The sequence below is a fragment of the Pteropus alecto genome, unplaced genomic scaffold, assembly GCF_000325575.1.
Source record: "Pteropus alecto unplaced genomic scaffold, ASM32557v1 scaffold81, whole genome shotgun sequence".
Classification (NCBI taxonomy): Eukaryota; Metazoa; Chordata; class Mammalia; order Chiroptera; family Pteropodidae; genus Pteropus; species Pteropus alecto.
This window is the reverse complement of record NW_006433378.1, coordinates 13,160,259-13,169,865: the sequence shown is the minus strand read 5'-3', so window position 1 is coordinate 13,169,865 and position 9,607 is coordinate 13,160,259. Positions and strand designations below refer to the sequence as shown.

General features: G+C 28.5%; 1 pseudogene; it reads right to left on the bottom strand.

Annotated features, from left to right (window-relative positions):
- Positions 1-2,507: 2,507 nt before the first annotated feature.
- Positions 2,508-2,626, bottom strand: LOC112476900 (annotated as a pseudogene).
- Positions 2,627-9,607: the final 6,981 nt, after the last annotated feature.

The window sequence follows — 9,607 nt, the reverse complement described above, 5'->3', positions numbered from 1 at the left end:
CATCTAAATATGGGTGTAATAATTTCTAGGTTATAGAGATATTTCGAGAATTAAAAGTAGGATATTTCTTATTGACTCAAAGTGGCGATAGTTTATGTTTTGAATCACAGGAATCAATAGTCCTCGAAATTTTGTTCTAACTTGTAGACTGTAGATGGTACCTTTTGCAATGTTCCTTTTTATGTATCTGTGGAATATGTTTCTATTAAGTTTTCTTGATACTCATTCTCTTGCTTGCACACAATCATTTCTCACAAAACTATAAAAATTAAAATTATAATGAAAGTGAGATGGCTAAATTTTCACAATGCTTACGATATCACAGCTGTGGCATAAACCAAAGTAAATAATCTATAATATTTGTTTCCTCTCTTCAACATTGAGTGTTTAAATAGTCTACTGAAACCTTATCAGGAAATAGTAAAAATTAGCATTCTAATAAACCATTGTAATTTAATATTTATTTGGGTTGATGCAAAAGATGATAGGGAAGTGGCATCAAATCTAATAGCATTTAAAAATTTTTTTTTTTGCAAAGTAAAATATATGAAGTTGTGAACTATCAAATTATTTTGCACACATCAGTAGTTTCTAATAAACTCAGTGGTTATTCATAAACCTAGACAGAATTAGGTTAGAGAGATGGAGGCTTAGGAGTTCACATATATTTTAGAGAAATATATATTTTTCACATTATTATTTCATATAATGAAATGGTGTAGCTAAACCAAGTAATATAATAAAAATGCTCCAAACTATTTAATTCCCAAGGTGAAACTTTAAGTTATATTCTCTCCTCCTCTTTTTTTCTCCATTTGCTTTGAAATCACTTATACAATTTTAGGTAAGTTTGAAGCAGGTATTATTATTATTCCTATATCACAAATTGAAAAATCGAGATGGAAATATGCTTTCTTTCCCACAGACACACGGCAAGTTAATGAAATAAAAAAGGAAGAAAAAATACTGAAGGACTTTTATTGCTCTTCTAATGCTGTATCCCTTTGCTTATATTGAATCATTTCATAGTATTAACCACTTGTATATAACTGAGTGAATGAAAGAAACTCACGAATATCTTTCAGGTCTCAGCATAGAAAAGACTTATTGAAAATAAAGAAAATTATAGGTAGGCACCATTATTGTTAATGTGAGTCTTAGAATCTTCTACTTATCTCGATGCTTTACCCTTTTGATTTTATAAATAAGAGATTTTCTGGTGAAATGTCATTTTGTAAGCCTCTATTCTAAGAAAAATAATATAAAATCCAATTCATTTTCATGACACTCAGGTATTGAAAAGGAAAAAAGGTCCTAAACTTCAAGGAGCATTATGTTTCTGTTTTAAGTTCTCTTCATGTAAAGAAGAAAGAATCTCTCTGATTAATCTTTCAAATTATATTTCTCTTTGTTTCTTTATAAATTAGTTTGGGCTTATATTATAGGTTACTTGCCAAATCTCAATTACCATTCTTCCTTATTTAATTAACTTTTAAAAGGTGTTTTGTGTAATTAATGTTATCTTTGTTATAGCTCAATAATATTACTCTTTTTTTCATATTGTTTCTTGAAATGTGCATTTTTAGAAGTAGAAACTTAATAATTAAATAATAAATTCAAGTATAATCTTTAAAAAAAATAAATAGTGGCACCTGAAGAAAATTAAGCTATAAATTTGTCAGTGATAATTAATGTAAATATAAGGAAATGTAATTAACAATAATTCTCTTCCACTTATTTCATCTCTATAAATGTATATATATTTTTGTGTGATTAGGAATAGCATCAATTCATTATACTTCAATAGAAATCCTATGGTACAATCATCTCTTAATAAGTACTAGTCACACTAAATTTATTTTAAATTTACTTCGGTAAGAAAATTGCCTCTATATCTAGTGCATTTAATCACATATTTGGTAAATATATGTTAAAATACATTAGCTGATATGTAGTAGGTAAACTCTAGACAGCACGTATTATTTCTAAAAATTAAATTAGTCAGTAACTTTTTTAATTTAAGGAAGAATGATCTGTCACAAATAGCATTCATCTAGAAATGAAGTCAAGTCGTACCACCCACCGTGAGTGTGGTGACCCGAGAGATTGTCCTGCTAATTGAGAGGATGCTTCTTATTGACCGGTTGGGAAAAACAATGTTTCACAATAAGTATGGTTTCTTATTTTATCTCTTTCTTTTCTATATTAATGAAGGATGCTGAGTGATTTTTTTTTTAGTTCTCAGATATAATTAGGTCAATAATTATCTGAAACTGTGGGTATATACTTAAAGGATGTGCTATTCATTTCAAAAATTAAATTTGGTTTATTGAAATCAAATCATATTTTTTACATAAAGCAAATTCAGATTCCCTCCTTTTATATATTATTTTAAATTATTATTATTATTATTTTATTTTTTATTTTTTAGACAAGGCAACCCTTGGTTGACCTCACAGATTGCAAGGACCTTGTCAGCTTACAATCCCTTATTTTTTCATTTTTCATGCCTACAGCACTTGGTCTTCCTAGGTGGCCTCCCATCCAAGTACTAAACAGGCCTGACCCAGCTTAGCTTCCAAGATCAGACAGGATTGGGCTTGCTCAATGTAGCATGGCCATAGATTTAAATAATTTTTTAATTTAAAAATTCTATTTAACCTTTTAATATTTTTAGATTTAAAAACAGTTGCTATCCTGGTTTACTCTTTTATCTCATAAATAAATCTCAAATAATATATTGTTTAATTTTTCATTGTATAACTATATCTAAGTCAATATCTATTTTTACAGATGATAGCCCTTAGTGTTATTTTCAAGCTTTTTTTTTTCCTATTATGAACAATACAAATGGTGCATGGCTTGTGGCATACGAGACTATATTCCTGGAAGTGTGATTGCTGAATAATAAGAAATGTACAAATTTGACTTTATAAGGTAATGTAATGCCAAAGTGATTTTTAAATGGCAGCACTAGTTTGTCCTCAGCAGTGTATGCATGCATCCATTGTTCCACAACTCATCAACAACTGAGATTGTGATACTATTTTTTTCCCAGTTTGGGAGTGAAACTTAATTTCTGAGTACCCCCGATAAATAGTACATGATTTTCTTAGCAATATTAAATGTTCTTTTTATCATACAGTAAATATTCATATATGGCAGGGTCTTTTTGAGCACTCTATTTTCTGTTTTCTTGGTCTATCTATTTATCCCTGTGTACACTGTTGTCTTCGTTACTATGGCTGCATCATGTCCTGATATCTTGTACAGCAAGTCTCTCGCTTGCTCCTTCACTTCAAGATTGTCTTTCAAAACTTTTATTTCTTTATGTTTTGTCTCCTTCAGTGCTTAACTGAAAGATTACTGTGAGTTAATATTTGGCAAACGAGATGAAAATCTGAAATTTAAGTTAAAACAGAAAAATTAAAAAACATGTTTCTGAATATCTTAATGTGTAGATTTTGATATAATATATATCTTCTACCCTTACAATATAAAACTCATATACTTTACTAATAACCTAAATTTCTAATATAACATACTAAGCCTGAAGAAAACCACATCCTGTTTTCAATATTTTTAACATAGATTCTTGTTCAATTGTTATATCCTTTTCATTTTTCTACCAAAGATAACTTTTGATTGAAAAAATAAATTCTTCATTTACTGATGGCATTGGATACCTAAGCAGGCATGAATAATGAGAGCATAGGGTGAAGAGTAGAAAGATATGATTGTTAGAATAAACTTATGCAATTTACATTGTAATCAAGTTCAGGACTGTAAATATCTACTAATGCTAGAGACCTATGATATGTGATCTGGGATGAAATCCAATGAAATTAACCTATTTCGAGTTTACTCACAGTGAGTCAATGGCTGTAATACAATAATATTTCATATGATTTCATTGTTTGTCTCTCTTTAGTTTCTAATAAAAAGAAACTTCCCATAACTTATATATTTTGAACAAGCCAAAATATAAAGGTCTCAGTTTGCATACAGGTATGTTTGTATAAAGGTATCAGTTTATCTTACAGAAATAATAACGACTTAACAAAGCATTTGAGATTTGGAAATATAAGCAAGTAAGATGGAAAAGGAAACGAAGTTGTCTGTTTTCCTATCTAAAATAAATATAAAATACAAATTCAAATCGTTCTGCTAGTTCATCAGTTATTACTCTGAAGTATTTAAAAAGCTTGATTATAGAAATTAATATAACTTTGCATAGTTCTAAATTAAACACGGATATTTATGATAAAAGATGGCTGTTCTTAATATTATAACACAAGATAGCTTTTGAGCTGTCAAGTACTGTACTTTTTAGGCTAATTTAGATTTATATATAATCCTTAATGAATGTGCAAAGACTGAAAGAAAAACTCAGTAATTACTTTCTCTAATTATCTATTTTAATTATATTCTAGCTATATGCAAAAAGGAAGCATTCTAGCAGATCTGTATTTAAGAAAACTAAAATCAAAGGCTTTCTCTATATAGATGTTTTCCTTAAAAGTTGCTGGGTAGTTACTGCCACAAGCTCATTTCTCCCCCACCCCCGCCTCTGGAAAAGAGATTTAACATGTTAATAAGCAAAATCTCATTTTAAAATTGGCCTATTTAATGGAAATATGGTGTGGTACAACTCTGCCATTTTCTCAACTACTAAACATTATTTATGAAGAAATGCACAAACATCAGCCTTGTTCTGGACTGTACAAGCCTCTCATCTTCAATATTTATGTTATTTAATTGGCTTCCAAAGAAAATCCATGACTGTACACTTTCCCATCAAACTGATTTTATTATATTATAATTACCTTTGAATTTATTCCAAATAACAACATAGTTTAAATGTATAAATAACTTGCTCATAAAGTATTAGGAAACCATGAGGATTTTGAGTAAATGTTAAAAGATTAAAGTTATCAATTTAGTTAACATATATTTAGTATAGCAACATATATTAAATTATAACTTTTACAGATAATGGGTCTTTTTAAAGCATTGTGTTTCCTTGTCTCTAAAAATATTCTAGCAGAGTCTGGTTAATCTCTGTAAAAAATATGTGCTCAATTATTGAGTTAGATGACTTTAAAGATCTCTTTAATAAATATATAAACAATATATTATAATGACAACAATAATTATAATGACAACAATGGAAAACAAAAATAAAAGTACCATTGTAATGAGTACTTCATAAATATTGCTTTATTTAATACCCATGGTTACACAAATAAAATCTTCGGTAGGCTGATTTTTCAAATGAGAACTAAAAATGTGGAAAAATTAATTACTTGATGAAAATCACACAGATAATAGAGGTGGGATTCAAACTGATATGTGTTTCTATAAGTTCACACCCTTTCTCTAACACTACTTGTTATTCTCATTTACTCAGATTTCTAGTTATAAATATACATTTATAAATAGTAGGCATACAGGCATGATATGCAATAATATCCATTTTTAAATTCTTTGAGTTCTGGCATTTCAACATCTGAAAGAATATCAAAATAACCTTTATTTCCATTTTTAAAATACTTAAATTATTTGCTTTGCAAAATTACTTTTCAGAAATCTCTTCTGCATTTTTTCATGTTTGTTGGTGATAGTCTGAAAAATAATGGTATTTTAGATTACCACCAACACATACACACACATATATATAATTATTATTATTATTATTATAACCAATGCTATAGTATTTTTTTTAGACTGTTAGTTGTATATCACATCATTCATATGCAACAAATAATAAAGACTTTTCATGCACAATATTGACTTAGAGAAAATATAAGCACAATATACCTAAGAGAGATCTGGTATAGTTCTATGTCAGAAAATGCTTGTGATTTTTTAAAAAATGCACAATTTTCTACTCATTACAAGAATTGTTAATGTTTTTTGTTTTCAAAACAATCAGCATTTCTTCAAAGAAATTGTCTTTGTTTATTTTTTGACATTAAACACAATGAAAACAGTAATGTCTGTTAGAAATCTGTTCAGAATACAAGATAACATTTCAATGTTTTGTGCTGAAACAAACTGAAGAAATAAATGCCGCATGTTCTGCAGTTTGCAGACTTCACAGTGAATTTCATGTGTCCTTCAACTTTGATCTAAACAATTGCAATTGATAAATGGAATAAGATCTTGTAGGCAAGAGAACAGACATTTCCCCACTTTCTAAACAATTTAGTTGCTTACAGGATTTCTTGGGAAGAGACATTTCAATTTATACACTAGTTCCTACTCAGGAGAGTTGGATGAAAGCAGAAATATTTTAAAAGACTAGAATTCAAGATTACTGATAGAGGTGTGAAGTGGATAATTCGAAACAGAATATAGGAGTGTGGCCTAGATGTAAAATAAAGTGCAAAGAAAGAAGCATAAAACTTGGCTTTAAATTTACTTCTCTCTCTCTTTTTTTTTTTTTAAATTTCAGCTTGCTTAAGGTATAATATGCAAAACTGTAAGATATTTAATGTGTAGAATGTGCTGATTTGATATATGCATACATTGTGAAAGGATTCCCTGCATTGAGTTAATTAACACATCCATCACCTCACATATTTATCTTTTTTTTGTGTATGAGAGAACATTTTTCTACTCTCTTAGCAAATTTCAATTATACAATACAGTGTTATCAACTATAGATGCCATATTTTACAGACCTTATTCATCTTAGAACTGAAAATTTGTACCCCTTTACCACCCTCTTCTTATCCCCACTCCCACTTTCTCCATACACCCTACTGCCCCTGGCAACCATTTTCTTCCTGTTTCTAAAAGTTTTATTTTTTTTGTTTTTTAGATTTTATATGTAAGTGAGATGATGCAGAACATGTAGTATTTGTCTTTGTCTGGCTTATTTCACTTAGCACAACGCCTTCAGGGTCCATTCATGTTGTCACAAATGGCAAGATTTCCCTCTTTCTAATGGCTCAATAATATTCTATTGTTTACATACACATCTTCTTTATCCATTCATTTGTCAATAGACGCTCAGATTGTAACTTGGCTATTGTGAATAATGCTGCATTTACCTCTCTTAATCTTGTCCAATCATTTAAAATTGTTAAGCCTCTTTGATTCTCTGTTTCCCTCTCCTAAAATACAATTATAGAACTTTAGCAGACTGTGAAAATTAAAATAAATTAGATTTGTGAAAAGCAAAATTTAAGCTAAAAAATATATATTTTTAAACTCAATTTTATTTGACCTAACTAAGGTAATTAGGAATTATTCTAATAGCATATAATTTTAAAAGACTTTAAATAAGAGCCAATAAAATCAAATCTACCTGGAAAATTTTAACAGAGGACAACCTAATGCTAATTTTAGAATAGGAAAATAGAATATATTTGTAATATCATAAGTAAACAGCAATTTAAAAGAATGAGGAAGATCAACACACACTGACATTGAATTCTCTCAGAGATATATTATAGTTATATACCACAAATTACAGAATAAATGCATAGTATGAGCAAATTTTTATAAAATTTTATATTTTGGCAATTTGTTAAGGAGTTTTAATAATCACAGTGATTAAGGTGGTGGTACTGATATTTAGAAAATTATAGCAAAAGATATTAAATATCCTGCAATGCACTATGCAATCGCACAAACAGAAAAAAATTACCAGAATTTGCATAACTTTTAAAATATCTTATTATATACCATGTAGGCTAAAACAAAAACAAAGAAAATAAAAACAAAAAAATGGCTAATACTCATCTGAACCTAGTACTTAAATTCAATTTCCATATAAGTAATGGAAGTACTTAGTTGATTTTAATATGCATTGTATTAAAACAAAACAAAACAAAAACCCTAAAGTAACAAGAATGATGGAATTAAGGAGTTCAATAGACATTTTGTTCAGCAAACAAGTTAATTTATGAAAAAAAAAAAATCATTTAAAGACTCTGTAAGAGTCTAAAATATATAACTGCTACTAGATTTAGTACTTCTTTTTTAAAAATCAAACGAGTATTTGTCTAACGTTTAGTAACATTTTCTCATTTTTAAATGTAACATATTTATCAATTAAAGTTTGGTTTAGTTTTACTAACTAGAAGATTTACGTTTTCTTGGAAATTGATTAAATATAAGCTTTTGACCTTAAAGTTTTAGGATGTTGCAAGGATATTGATCATTTTGAATTACAAACTACATGTTAAAATTCTTTGATAGTAGCTCTAAATCAAAATAAAACAACAACAACAAAAATATAGATATGGTTTAGTAGAGCTCTGTCAACCAAAATTTTCTTTGGTTGTTTTTTTGTGGGCATAGATATTTTCTAATCATCCTTGCAATTAGATGTGGTCACATGAATTTTTCTAGTCAAAGGAATTTAATCAGAGGTTATATATTTTTATTTCCAAGTTAAGCTTTTTGCAGAACTATGCCCCCTCCAGGATCTCTTTCTTCTGTGGAAAATAAGGATATAGAGATGGCAAGAATGAAAAAAGAAAAACTTAAAGGTTATTAAAGACGCTTGTCATTGTCCTGAAAACGTAAACCATCTTGAATAGTCAATCTTTTATATCATGGAAGCACTCATTATCATTGTTTCCATATTCGTAATCTAGAACAATCTTTTAAAATACAGAGCATTTATGTGGAAGAAAAAATTCCTGAATATTTTAAAAGCTTTTTTCGAACAGCCATTTCTCTCTTTCAAATTTATCATAATTTATCATTAAATTTCAAAAGGAAATAGTATAAAGAGAATTCTCTTTAAAATTGAGGGGAAATACTTCATTTAAAAAATTACTCTTTGTTTCAAGGAAAATGATTAATATATTTGTCCAGAAACTTCGAAAAATACAAAAGTAATAAACATACTTAAAATGTCAAATTCTAATATGTAATTTTAGTATTACTGATATGTATGTCTGTTTTAATACAGAGCAATGCAACATAATAGGTATGACAATGTTTATCAATCAGAAAACAGCTTCTTAGAACATGTAAGTGAAATTGATGAAGGGTGTTACTGCACAAATGAAGCTATACATAAAATTTGCAATAAAACCTTCTTCCTGTTACCAATATGTCTTAAGTAATTTTGACTTAATCCCAAATCTTTCCTCAAATTGCTAGAATTATTGATTTCAATGTAACAATGTATAGAAGCATTTGGATTGAGAAATATTTTCCTACAAGGAAAACATAGTGGTGAATAATTTTAATATCTCTACCTAAATCTTTTTTATTTGTAAGACATGCCTTTTTAAACATGAGCCTATGAAAGTGAATCTCTGAATTAGTATGCACTAATTGTCATGTTTATCTCTATTGATTTCGTTCTAGTCGAACTCTGCTAATTTCATATAATTATTGCTTATTATAGCCTGAGGAGACCTCACAGATCAATTTGTCATACCTAGCTCCTCCATTACAGATCAGCACACTAAGCTTCAGAGAAGTTAAACGATTTTTCCCAGGTCTCACAGCTTCTTAGTGACAGAACCAGTGCTTACAACCTGAAACCCTGGTTGTATTTAATTTTATTTATTAAGAGAACATTTATTTTTTCTTAATTAGATAGCCTTTGTTAAATCACAGGTGTTTTATGTGTGCT